General features: G+C 43.0%; 1 protein-coding gene and 1 non-coding gene across 2 annotated transcripts in view; one reads left to right on the top strand and one right to left on the bottom strand.

Annotated features, from left to right (window-relative positions):
* Nucleotides 1-8802, bottom strand: part of FHIT (fragile histidine triad diadenosine triphosphatase) — a 1908162-nt gene extending 1899360 nt beyond the window's left edge. Inside the window, exon 1 of the mRNA XM_066350737.1 lies at nt 8669-8802. The gene's annotated coding sequence lies outside the window, so the exon portion shown is untranslated. The remainder of the gene's footprint in view (nt 1-8668) is intronic.
* TRNAV-CAC (transfer RNA valine (anticodon CAC)) lies at nt 320-395 on the top strand. Its single transcript has one exon. It is a non-coding gene; the product is annotated as a tRNA-Val (tRNA).
* Nucleotides 8803-14343: the final 5541 nt, after the last annotated feature.

Here is a 14343-nt window from a genome sequence, read left to right as displayed (position 1 = left end):
GGATCTGAACCACTGATCCACAAAATAATACAAATGTAATACATAATAACATTAATAAAAGTAATAAATTTACTTATAAGTTTCTATATGAGATACTGTGCTAACATTTTATATAGATTTTCCCATTTAATTCATACCTACCTATGAGGTAGGGACTATTATGTTCATTTTTATTTTTTTTAAAACTGCAAAGTAAAACAACTGGTGCAAGGTCACCCTCAGCCTGTTAACAGTGATACTTTTACTTGTAAACTCTAAACATTATCGTCACATGAAAACAGAATGGCAACATAGTAGAAGCCATAAAGACCTAGACCTGGCCCTGGCCGGTTGGCTCAGCGGTAGAGCGTCGGCCTCACGTGCAGGGGACCCGGGTTCGATTCCCGGCCAGGGCACATAGGAGAAGCGCCCATTTGCTTCTCCACCCCCTCCCCTCCTTCCTCTCTGTCTCTCTCTTCCCCTCCCGCAGTCAAGGCTCCATTGGAGCAAAGATGGCCCGGGCGCTGGGGATGGTTCCTTGGCCTCTGCCCCAGGCGCTGGAGTGGCTCTGGTCACGGCAGAGCGATGCCCCAGAGGGGCAGAGCATCGCCCCCTGGTGGGCGTGCCGGGTGGATCCCGGTCGGGCGCATGCGGGAGTCTGTCTGACTGTCTCTCCCCGTTTCCAGCTTCAGAAAAATACAAAAAAAAAAAAAAAAAGAGACCTAGACCTTGGCTAAGCCAAGTGTGGCTGGTAGACTAGCAGCGGCTGCCTCACCTGGGAGTGTTAGAAATGCAGAAGTTTCTGGCTTCACCTGGACCCTTGCCCATAGTTATGGCCAGTCCCCAACCCATAGGAGTGGGACCCAGCTGTTCCACCTTCACTTGGAAGCCAAACACAGCTAAATTCTCTAGGCCAGGGAAACCTTGGCCTGCTGCCTTTTGGAAATTCAAGAGGCTAGAGCAGCGGTTCTCAACCTGTGGGTCGTTTGACCCCCGCCGGGGTCCAACCCACAGGTTGAGAACCGCTGGGCTAGAGGAAGCCACAGCTTAGGGAAGCATGCTGCCCTGCTCAGAGGGCCTAAGACAGGGAGGGCTCAGCTGCAAATTTCTCTGTGGCCCTGGGCTCTGGAAGCTTCTGTGCCTTGCTTTTATCCCCTCAGCCAGCAGAACCCAGAAACTAGGATTTCAAACTGCAGCAGCCGCCAGCAGCTTTTGTATCCCAGGATTGCTTCCCCTCTGCAAAGGCATCAGGGCCTCCCACTAATCAGGGGCACCCTGTGGGTACAGCTGTGTACATTCATGCTGTGTACTGCACAGGGCGCCATTCCCATATATATTTGTAAACACAAAACACATTCCCTCCCCTCACCCAACCATCTTTTGGTTGTTACACCTTTCCCACACTGCATTTATTTCTCTCTGGCTTTTCCCTGCTCTCCTCAGGATCATGACCTCTCCCTTCACCAGTTTGTCCCCAGGACAGATTGAACAAGAGGTGCAAGTGGTCCAGGGCTAAACGACCTATTCCTCTGCCGGTCCTCCAGGGCTGCAAGCACATCCACAAACTCCTGCTTCTAGGCCTGGCTTCAATTTCTCCTGGCACACAAAGAAGGTACTGTCCTGCAGTTAATGGGAGACAGGACAGCAGCAAGCGTTCTTTTGTTCAAAATTGAACATATGAGAAGACGTCAGAAAATGTCTTGCAGAAAATGAAATTTTTCTTACCACAAATCGCATAGTCCAGTGATTAAATGACTGCAGAACATACGTTCCTTCAGCCGAGGCCCAACTAAAATATGTATGCACTAAACCTCAGGAGGGAGTACTGATACTTCCCATTATCTATGATGGGTTTTAGCTCCAATCACTGTGAGTCTGAGAAATTGAATGTACTGAATTTTAATGGAAATCTGATTGTTAATAAAAAAAAGGCAAATCCATATAAGCAACACAAATAAATAGACGAGATCGGGCGCATTCAGGGTGGTATGGCCGTAGACACAAATAAATAGAAAGACTCAGAGTCTTTGAGTTCCAGAATACTGTCAAAGTGCAAACCTCTTAACCAGCTTCTCAGTTTTATCTTCTATTACTGATTATTTATTATTAAAAGGAAACCTTAGCATACACACAGACTATCCTAAAATATGTAGTTTTTTAACTGTATTAAACCCTCCAACAAAAGCACTGTTTCCCACTCTTTTTCTTTTTCTCTCTATTGAGTCAACACAGCAGAAAAATAAAACTACTACAGGTATACCTTGGAGATACTAAAGATTTGGTTCCAGATTACAGTAATAAAGCAACTGTTATAATAGAGTGAGTCTTAATCCTTTTCCTGGTACACAGTATTGCCTTTAGTCTGTAAATAATGCAGCACCTGTAGAGCGCAATAAAACGAGGTACACCAGTACATGTGGATGACCTTGTGAGCAGAGTAGGAGCTCACGAAATGCTAAAAAGGAAAATTATGGTGTTGGGCAATAGAAATTCAGGCCAAGAATGCTTCTGGATCCTGAATATGAGGTTTTTAATATAAATATTCATATGCAAACATAAATAGACACATTTTCTGTAAGGTAAAAAGAAAAACTTTTAAAAGGAAAAGGTCCACATATATTATGGATAATCCAGCAAATGAAAGGTATTTAATCAAATTAGCTTAATTATTCTACTCTGAAATTGAGAGTGTGGGTAACTATAAAAATATTTTTAAGGAAATTAATCTTTATAATAGGTACACTCTTTGAAAGTGGTTCATTTCAAACTGCAATGAATTAGAATGTAAGAATGTTACAAGTAAAAACACTTTGTATTTTCTATAAACAATAGTTTAAACCTTTTCAATAATGGACATGCATGGCTCACGAAAGCATGCAATTCAGTTTCTTCTGAACATGATTTTAATGGGTTAATACTTTTTTTTTCAGCCATGATGAATGGAACAAACTAAATACCAGGAAGAAACTCAACACACAGGAGAACCCTAACTCAGGTCAGGTACAGCTGGAAAGATCCATGGGGAGGGGTGGCCAGAGTCCTCCACAATGACCTCAAACACATACAGCCCAGTGCACAACCAGTAGTCAGTTCAGATTCCATGAGAGCTCGGTGATGAGGCTTATCATCTCTTCCACTCCCAAAGCTTTCAAATTGCTACTTTCTATACATAGTGCTCACAAAAATTAGGGAATGTTTCAAATGGAATATAAAGCAATAAAAAGAAGCATTTGATTCTTTTTTTTATTAAGCAAGAACATCAGAAAAGCAAACAAGTTAAAAAAAGTTGTTTGATTATGCAAATGAGATGCAAAACCAACTTTTATTTCATTGGTGAAAATACACAACACAAAAAAAAAGGCTGAAAGTACTGGAGTATCTGCACGTTCCCCGATTCCCTAATTTTCGTTCACCAGAAGGGCTTTCACCTGTTAGATTGTACCTTATTCATGTTGTTAGAATCAGTGATTCTCATTCCTAAATGCACTTCAGAATTACCTGAGAAACTTAAAGAAAATACTAATGCCTGCCTCCCACACTGATTTGAATTTATCTGGATGGGACTGGACTGGTCTGAGGGGATTCCAACTTGCAACAGGGTTGAGAATCACTGGTTGGAAAGCAGTCCAAACCAGTTAAAGTTATGTAAAGAAAGAGGCACTATAATTGGGCTAAATAAATTTACATTAGGTGCCTCAAATTCACATCTTAATCAGAAATAATATGGTACTTTAAGGATCCCAGAATTTTCCCCCTCAAATTTATATAGACTCAATTGCCCTCTCACAAATTCATCATTCATACTGCATCCACACATTTTAGAAAACAAATCCAACCATTTCATTTTTCCACTTCAGACTGTTAAATGGTTTCCCAAATGTGCTTGGAATTAAGTCTGAAATTCTTTTACAATACAGGTAACTACACTCTGCATAGCATTACCAATGTCTGCCTCTGCAGCCTTGTCACCCCCACCTCCTCCATGCATTGATTTTTATATCCCAGACTAGAGACCTTCTTTCTGCTCATCAAATCCCAACATGTCCTTCCTTCCTGCCTTACTTTGACCCTCCCTTCCCTACCTTTCCTTCCCTCCCTCCCTCTCTCCCTCTCTCCCTCCCTCCCTCCTTCCCTTTCCTTCCTTTGCTCCCCCCTCCCTTCCCTTCCCCTCCCTTCCCTTCCCTTTCCTTCCTTTGCTCCCTCCCCTCCCTTCCCTTCCCCTCCCTTCCCTTCCCTTCCCTTCCCTTCCCTTCCCTTCCCTTCCCTTCCCTTTCCTTCCTTCCTTCCTTACTTCTAGCTCTTCCCTGCCTAAAATGTACTACCACTCACCACCATGACCCCTCCAAGTCAGCCACGTTCACTGCTGTGTCGTCCATGTATAATGGCACAATGCCTGGTACAGAGCTAGGAGCAGGAAAGTGAGCTGAATAAATATGTTTAGGGTACTGAGGACCTCAGCCCTTTCCTTTGTCCATCTGCAATTTGTTCTGGCTGTGATCCTCATTCCGCTTTCTCTGTCCCTGTCCCCTGCATCACCCCTTTTCTCTACTTCAACTCCTTGTCAGTAAGCTCATGGCTATCGGAGATATCAGCTTAGAAAGGAGTACAGCCATGTCCACATGGCCACTACCCTGGGATTACTCACCAGATGCTCCACTTTAACCCTGAGGCTCCTGGGGCAGGCCCAGGCCTTTCTAGAAGTAGACAGAAGGCCCACTGACAGAAGCAGGCTGCTTTTCAATCTGAGATTTAATATATAGATGAAACCATAGATCAGGGACCTCTAAGCAGGCAGTGCAGAGCCAAAAGCTTCACTGTCTGTCTGCCCACATAAGAGAGTGTCACTGTGCTGACAAGATGGGTTATCAAGAGTTGTGAGTAACTTCACATTTGAAATGTGATGGCCAGGCTTACTATTCTAAGAAAACAAGTGGCAAATCCTTTCATAAAACAGATATCTGACTTAAGTTTACATCTTGAGCAAATCTGATATATTTTCAAATATCAAGTTTACATTTAATAAAAGTAAGAGCTGCTATTCATCTATTGAATACAAGCTGTTGAGTGCCTGACACATGTTGAAAGCTTTAAGCACAGTATCTTATTTAATCTTTATCATCACTTTATGAGGTAGAAATACTTAGTATTCTATTTTATACAAGAAACCAAGGGCTAAGAAGCTGCCTAAGAGGCAGGGATGGGATTTAAACCATAGGCCTCCAGTCTACCACTCTCTATTGTTTCTCTGCTATGTTTTGCTATTGGATCTCTTTTTCATTTGAGAAGTTACAGAAACTGACATTTCCAAAGAAACAGCCTCTCAGAGGATGAGCTCAAAGGCTGAGATTTTTCTCTACAATGTAGACAATAAAAGGAAGGTAACCTGCTACAGCTATTACAGGGTGGGCAAAAGTAAGTTTGTAGTTGTTCGTATGGAAAATAATACAGTAATTAATAAATAATAGTACAAGAATAAACTCTGTGTTTTACATCCTCACAATTGTAAACCTACTTTTGCACCATCCTGTATTTCAAAGCTGCATTTCTACATGAAGAGAAAACTAAGATTCAAGGGAAAGATACGGGAACAGAGCTCAGGGTGGTTACAAATGCAATTCTTCAAATACTTTTTCAGTGTCTCCCAGTTGTCATGCACCGTACTGAAGCCGAACGATCAGACTGTCAGCTGGGAGAGTGCTGGTGTGTGTGGGGCAGTGGCAGGGGTGACAGGGGATGGTGGGAAGAATTTCCCCCATAATGACTATCTCAGGAGAGTGCTGTGCATGTGGGGCAGTGGCAGGGGTGACAGGGGATGGTGGGAAGAATGTCCTCCATAATGACTATCTCAGGAATGTTTAGCTACTAATTTATAAGGCTTGTTATCTTATTATGTAATTATGTAAAATCATCTTTCACAAAGAAGAGGTGTGAGTTGTCTGCTATATTATCTGTGAATATGTTACTGAAAGGGCCAATGTATCTTCTAAAACAAAACTTTTGTATAATTCAAACAACTCACACGGTCATTTCTGATACCTTATATTAGAGTGTTAGATTTTAACATATGTGAATGCAAACACAGTGCCATATTGTGTTCTCAAGTGTCTGAAAGAACAAAAGAGAAAAGAGTATCAGGAGCCAAAAAGGACTAATTTCCGAAACAGAAATGGAGCATATTGAAACTGCATGTATGTATAGACAGGGACACAAAAACATTCTTCCAGCATTCTATCAGGCATGTACAGGAATAAAGCAAAGACAAGTACACCAAGTAAAAGAAATTGCAAGCCTAAAAGGTCGCATATAGTATGAGGCCTCCAGAATCCTGCCTCTTTGCAAAGAAAGGATGCTTTTGACACAAGGGCATGAGATGAAGACCATGGACCACTGTGAACTTCACTCCTCTCATTTATAAAATTAAAGAGTTCGATTCGATGATTTATTAGGTCCTTCCAGCCCTAACCCATTAGCTACTGTTCATCCAGGAGGCTCAGCACTAAAGAGAAATAAGCATATAAACATGCCCAAACAAATCTGTTGAATTAATGAGATACTACAACCTTACTAATAATAAGAAAAAAGACTTTACAACAATTGGTCCTGGTCTGTGGCCTAGAGAGATCAGGGAAGAAACCATTTTCTAAACAGCCTCATATCTGGTGTTCCTGCTAGCTGATTGCTGGTAGAATGAAAATAACCCTGGACTTGGAAATAAAGCATTGGGGTCTAGTCTCATTTCTGATACAAACCAACTATTTGACCTTGGGCAAACTATTTTACCACCTGGGCTGGTTTCCTTATCTCTAAAATGAAGATATTAGAAAGCTATATATAACTAGCATTCATGGAACCTTTACTATATGCCAGGATCTGTTTCAAGATCTTTGCTTAGATTTAAATGATCTCAAAGGTTTTTGCTGCTCTAAATGTTTAGTGTCTACCTAGAGGCAACACGGTATCATAGAGAGATTCCAAACCCTATACTCAGGAGGTTGAGCTCCCTTACACTCTGAAAGGCAAGGGCTTTTTCTAAGCAGAGACATGCTGATTAACTTTCCTAGTTCTCTCATATGTAAAATGAATATGGTTATCTTTTGCATATAGCTTTTGAGAGCATTAAACTACAATAACTAAATTAATATATATTTATATCTATTTATTTATTAAATATGTTACATTTTATGTCTAGGTTTGTGACCCTGGATAAATCATCTTCTCAAGTTTTCTTCCTCATCTACAAATGGGAGATACAATGTTATTAAAAAAGATAATAGGAACATTGTCTGTAATTTACACCTCTGACTGTTAGTTGTGTTTGAGAACACACATAATCCCTAACACTTGAAAAAGCGTATACAACAATCCCCTATCTAGTACTTGGAAAAGTACATACTATCAGTGACAAGAAGACACATCTTTACTGAACATATATCTCTAGTTCCAGATCACAGCAGGTGGACGCAAAGGCTGGCAGCCAGGAGCACAGGGCTACAAGGCAGTTGGATTTGCGAGTCACGGGTCGATGCCACGAGTGGCTGGAGGTGAGACTTCATCTCCCAGGAGACACCTCGCCGCACAAAACGGCACTCTGAGAGGCGGAGTACTAGCCCTCCGCAAAACAAGAGGCGGGACTCAAACTCCCAGAAGCCTCCGCCATAAGATGGAGCCCTAGGAAAATTCAGTAAACACCTGTCTTAACAGGTGCGAGTTGGGGCCGTCGTCGGTAGTCCCAGACCCAGCTCAGGTCAGAGCCTTTCTGAAACAACCATTGGATCCCGCACATTTATGAGAAATCTAAAAGAATAAAGCAGTAAATTGGCAAATTTTCACAAGCAAGAATTCATTTAGATTTTGGCTCCAGGTAGCATCCTTGGGCCATTTAAACAGAGAGCTTTGAGCTCTTTTTTTTTCCATTTGAGCACTGTGAGTGACTAGTTCAAGGTCATAGAGCAGAGGCAGAATTTGATCGTAGAGAGGAAGCTGTAAATCCAACTTCAGTTCCGCTAACCTGCCTCCTTCACCTCCAGTGCCCGCAATAGATAAAACCTTTTAATTCTTTCATATTTTCGAATAAAAACATAAAGCCATAAAAATATGTGTAAGGAGGGCCAACAGAGTACTGAATTCTCCCACCGTGACGAATTCCATGCTTTTTTGTGTTATTTTGAATATTAAGTGTAAAATGATCTCCCGAGATACTGCCTTCCCTGTCCCTACATGGTTCCAGTCCCGCGCACGTGCTCATCAGCCCCACCTTCCCTTTGGGGAACGCAGATCTGGGTGCTTAGCATGGATCTGTTGGGGCAGAGATCTGCTACTCGCCTATGAAACTGGCAGACCACCCAAAAGCTGCCAGTGCCAACTACACCATCATGGCCGGAACTGAGGAGTCCTTGGAACACCTGGCGTGGCCCCGTGCCTCAGTTTACCCACTTATACAAAATGCAGCGGAGAAGGGAAGAGTCAGAGTTTGGGCCAGCGCTCAGTAACTAGCTCTGAAAAGGTCTGAGGGGTGGGATGTGGCGGGGGTGGGGAGGTGGCGGGGAGTAAGGGTCTTCCTGACAGACCCCCACCTTGCGCCGGCCCAGTCTCCGCCCCACTGGGCCTCCAGGGTTATGACAGGACGCGCGCGGAACCCAGACCCGCGCCCCAAAACACTGTTCGACTTATGCCTGCCCCGCGCCCCTACCTTCCAAGATCTTGGCAGCTGGGAAGTGCAAGGAGGGAGCGCGGGGCAGGAACACCGCCTGGGCGTGTGCCCACGGGGGTGGCTGCCTGAAGGGCCTGGGAACAGGGCAAAAACTCCCGCGACGGGACAGGGCAGAGCCGTTACTACAATTCCCAGACAGTTCCGCGGCGGGGGCGGGACTCAATGTGGCCGCTCTTCTGTGGACAGGCGCAGGGACCAATAGGCACAGAATATCTGCTAACATCGGACCAATGAGAAGCCATAGTGACAGTAACCCTGTTCAGGGGCGGGAATACTGTGCCTCTCCACGGAGGAGGTGAGAATCCCTGTGAAGAGGAGTTTTTGTCATAAATCGCACAATCTTTGTTTTTTCCAAATTGAAAAAGTAACAGAATACTTTAAGATGTGTGCATTTTTGCTCCCCTTTCCTCTCAAACCAGACCTTCCTTTATTTATATGTAAGAACAGGGGCCTTCCGGCCCTTATTGATTCAGTTTACAGCTACGCTCCGCGTTCCTTTGCTTTCTAAATAAAATTGCACTGCAGGTTTCCTGCCCTTCCTTTCTCCCTTTTATGTAATTTTTCTCTTTAGCACTTTTCCTTACGAAGGATTGTCTATAATTTATTAATTTATCTTTCTTTATTCTCTTGCCCACTAGAATGAAAGAGCTGTGCAGATACAGATTTTGTTCTGGTCACTGCGATATCTCTAGCACCTAGAAGTATGTATAGTATATATAGTATAATATATGCACATATACAACTATATATTAGTATTATAGTAGGCACTCATTAAATATCTTGAATAAATAAATGAATTCTATTCTCCCTTTCTTCCATGCAGATCAATTAAATCCATCTCTGACCACCATGGGGCCCTTATGCTTGCTCTTTTTTAAAATTCAAAATCATTCAATATATTCTGTGGCCGATGCCATCTGGGTGCTGGAGAAATCACTGAGTCAGACCCAGTTCCTAACCTCAAGATGCTCCTGGCCTAGTGGAGTATGAGATACGATCAACTTAATTTTGCAATAAATGCAACTGAAAATTGCAGAGCAGTTAAATTATTTTCACAAAGTCATGCAGCTTATAAGCAAGGAATAGAATCCAGGCGTTCAGAGACTTATTACTATACTATGTTGCTTTTTATAGTGACCTCTCTTCTTCCAGACTGCCTCCTTCTCTCTCAATCCTAGTACCAAAGAAGAAGAGGTATTTGCCAGTCATCTTTTACATTTAAAAAGAAGAAACAAAGAACAATTACACTGGACAAACACTAAGATATGTCCCTACTTTTCCTAGCACCATTTTCTTTTATTTATTTTTTTCTTTGGTTTGCTTCATTACATGTTAATGATTACACAACCTCTCATCCTTTCTGATGTTTGAACACTACGGAGAGTAGCAAGGTGTCCTACAAAATGTCTTTGTGTAAAATGCTGATGTCCTAGGGAGCTTTGCTCTCAGAAAATGTCACACTGGATTATGGTCACTTTACAAGTCACCACACAGACACCATGGCCACATAAAATATAACAAAATTGTGGATAACTAGGTAAAATAGAAAACAATTACAGATAAAACAGCAGAAATGTAGTCAATATGTGTACAGAATAATTTTTTGCATAAGGATAAAACTCCTGTTTAGATTTCCTACTTTAATCTGTCAATTTGGGGTTGTTTCCTGTAATACAACAGTTCTTTCTAGCATTTATGAACATAGATTCAGCTCAGCAGTCCCAGCTGATTGACATGAAAGATTTCAACACGTGTCAGCAACCTGACTCTCCTCCTGAGAAATTATTAGCCTATAATCATTATATCTACTACTTAGCAATCAAAAGGTATATGTCATGACCATACCCAAAATCTAAGCAGTGGTATGTAATGATTATTAAATCATTGCTAGGCACCCTAGAATAGGCATATAAGTATAACTTCAGCTCTGGATAATGCTGCCTGACTAGCTGTAGGTCAGTTTTGATCTTTAGCAATACAGATATTGATAATGAGCACTAAGACATGCACTTGCCTGACTGGTGGTGGCACAGTGGATAGAGCATTAGCCTGGAGTGCCGAGGTCACTGGCTTGAGCCTGGGGTTATCAGTTTGATCCCAAGGTTGCCAGCTTAAGCCAGGTCAGGGAATATATGAGAAGCCATCATTACATGGCACAAGGAATTGATGCTTCTCTCTCTCTCTCTCTCTCTCTCTCTCTCTATATATATATATATATATATATATATATATATATATATATATATATATATATGATGTACACTTGCCTTGGGCCCAAGTCATCCAATTGCCAAGACAATCAGTGGGAAGATCTGGTCTGCAACTTGAAATGGTATCTTTGAGGTCTCCCAAAAGTATATCCTAAGACAGGTATCCCAGTGCAGGTAATTCCAGGAAATATCAGTAAGAGAAAAGTGAAATAGAGAAGATAAGACAGATAAAAAAAGATGCACTATCAAGCATGCTATTGCAAGGGGTGACTGAAGCTTAATCTTTCAGGAGAACATTAGGAAACCACATGGAACACATGATTTGGACTGCCTATCCCACCAAAGGGACAAAAGAGCTGGGTTGTTTAAACACCAACTCTCATCAATGATTGGGGGCTCATTGGGGGACATGTAAAGTCCCTGGCTCTTCAGATATGCTATATCAGTGGTCCCCAACCTTTTTTGGGCCACGGACCGGTTTAATGTCAGAAAATATTTTCACAGACCAGCCTTTAGGGTGGGACAGATAAATGCACAAAATAAAATTATGCGACCAGAGTAAAAACTGTGGTATTTTTAAATATAATTGTCGAACTTATGATACTTATTGGGCTAAGTTAAAGGAGGAACGAGCATGTCCTCATTATTCAGGCTGTATTTAAATTTGTTATTCTGACAACGTTTCATGTCTGACATCAATATGTAATATGATAGGTTCAGGCTCACTACCAATCATGAACCTACGACAATAAAAATAAACATAAATCCACTGTGTACTCGTATGCAACTTTATTAGAAGCGTCCTCTTAACATCGCACCAACAACATAACATGAGTAACATCCTCTCTGCCTCCAAACACTTTCCAGTCGCTATGGTAATGTTTAAACATGCCTTAAAAATAAGATACAACACAAAAACAAATATAAAGTGCATGAAAAATACAACTCACCATTGTTATGAATATTGTAAGTTAAGGGTTATTTATTATAATGTTTATATAGAATGAGAGATAGTAGCCTACCTCTCAACAACCATAACGCTAAATCAGTGGGAGCCCTGAGCTTGTTTCTCTGCAACCAGATGGTCCCATCTAGGGGTAATGAAAGACAATGACACCCGAAGTGTGTTGCTTATGTCTGGTCTATTCCGCAATTTTATTTTGGTTGCTGCAGAAAATCCCGCTTCACACAAATAGGATGTCGGAAATGGCAACAGGGTTTTTAGTGCTTTTGTGGCGATCTCAGGGTATTCTGCCATGACTTTAATCCAAACACTGGCAGAGTTGTGGTCTCGAACATATTTTTAAGGCCGCTGTCATTTGCGATCTCCAGTAGTTGTTCCTTTTCCTGCATAGACACGCTGGATTCACCTGGTTTGTTGACAAATGGATCGCGGATCCATTCCTTGGCAATTCGTGGGTCTTTTGTGGTTGGTAAGTAGTGTTCAAACTCTTTTAAAAGCAAATACAGGTGATTGTGCACCAGCTGGGACAATGAAAGCTTGGGCTCAGTCTCTTCCCAAATTCTTGCAAATGTTTGAGACATGTCAAATATACCCCTGTTAGGCCCTGGCCGGTCGGCTCAGTGGTAGAGCGTCGGCCTGGCATGCAGGAGTCCCAGGTTCGATTCCTGGCCAGGGCACACAGGAGAAGCACCCATCTGCTTCTCTACCCCTTTCCTCTCCTTCCTCTCTGTCTCTCTCTTCCCCTCCCACAGCCAAGGCTCCACTGGAGCAAAGTTGGCCCGGGCACTGAGGACAGTTCCATGGCCTCTGCCTCAGGCACTAGAATGGCCCTGGTTGCAACAGAGCAATGCCCCAGATGGGCAGAGCATTGCCCCCTGGTGGGCATGCCGGGTGGATCCTGGTCGGGCGCATGCGGGAGTCTGTCTGACAGTCTCCCCTTTTCCAACTTCAGAAAAATACAAAAAAAAAAAATCCAAATATACCCCTGTTCACGCATCGTCCCCACAAATCCAGTTTGGCTTTAAATGCAGCTACTTTATCTGCCAACTTGAAGACAGTTGTCATTTTCCCCTGAAGTGACCGATTGAGGTAATTGAGGAGGTTAAATATGTCGCACAAGTAAGCGAGTTTTGCAACCCATTCCTCGTCACTGAAATGTGCTGCTAGCGGTGACTTTTTTCTGAGAGAAATCTCTGCAGTGGCTCTCGTAATTCAAACACTCTGGCCAGGGACCTCCCTCGAGATAACCATCTTATTTCTGTGTATAAGAGAAGGTGTCTGTGCTCTGCATTCATTTCCTCACAAAGCTGCTCGAACAGGCGCAAGTGAAGGGTGTGTGCTGTGATGTGGTTAATAACTTTAACGACATCATTCAATACGCTGTTAAGTTCCGGTGGTATATTTCAGCTAGCCAGCATTTCTCTGTGAATGACACAATGCGTAGACTCGCATTCAGGTGCAACCTCCTTAATCCGAGTAGTTAAACCAGACATCCTTCCGGTCATGGCAGCAGCTTCATCTGTGCATATGCTGACACAAAAAGACCATTTCAGTTTTCCTGATATATAGTTATCCAGCGATTTAAATAGTTCTGTGGCTGTGGTTTTAGTTGGCAATGATAGTGCACATAACATATCCTCATGCACATCCTCTTGATAAAGAAAACACACATAAGGCCCTGGCCGGTTGGCTCAGCGGTAGAGCGTCGGCCTAGCGTGTGGAGGACCCGGGTTCGATTCCCGGCCAGGGCAACAGGAGAAGCGCCCATTTGCTTCTCCACCCCTCCGCCACGCTTTCCTCTCTGTCTCTCTCTTCCCCTCCCGCAGCCAAGGCTCCATTGGAGCAAAGATGGCCCGGGCGCTGGGGATGGCTCTGTGGCCTCTGCCTCAGGCGCTAGAGTGGCTCTGGTCGCAACATGGCGACACCCAGGATGGGCAGAGCACCACCCCCTGGTGGGCAGAGTGTCGCCCCTGGTGGGCGTGCCGGGTGGATCCCGGTCGGGCGCATGCGGGAGTCTGTCTGACTGTCTCTCCCCATTTCCAGCTTCAGAAAAATGAAAGAAAAAAAAAAAAAAAAAAAAAAAAAGAAAACACACATAAACAAGTAGCATTGCCTTGTTGTCAATATCTGTAGATTCATCAACCTGGAGAGTGTACCACGGTGATTTATTAATCCTGTTCAACAATTGTGATTCAATGTCCTCTGCTATTTCCTCAATGTGCTATGTGACGGTGGTAGCCAAAAGAGTCATCTGTGCTGGCCTGACCTGTGGTGGCGCAGTGGGATAAAGCGTCGACCTGGAACACTGAGGTCGCCGGTTCGAAACCTTGGGCTTGCCTGATCAAGGCACATATGGGAGTTGATGCTTCCTGCTCCTCCCCCTTCTATCTCTCTCTGTCTCTCTCTCTCACTCCTCTCTCTCTAAAAAATTAATAAATAAAAAATATTTAAAAAAAAAAGAGTCATCTGTGCTATCTTTT

This window comes from Saccopteryx leptura, chromosome 10 (genome assembly GCF_036850995.1).
Source record: "Saccopteryx leptura isolate mSacLep1 chromosome 10, mSacLep1_pri_phased_curated, whole genome shotgun sequence".
Taxonomy (NCBI): Eukaryota; Metazoa; Chordata; class Mammalia; order Chiroptera; family Emballonuridae; genus Saccopteryx; species Saccopteryx leptura.
This window is presented reverse-complemented; position numbering and strand designations above follow the sequence as displayed.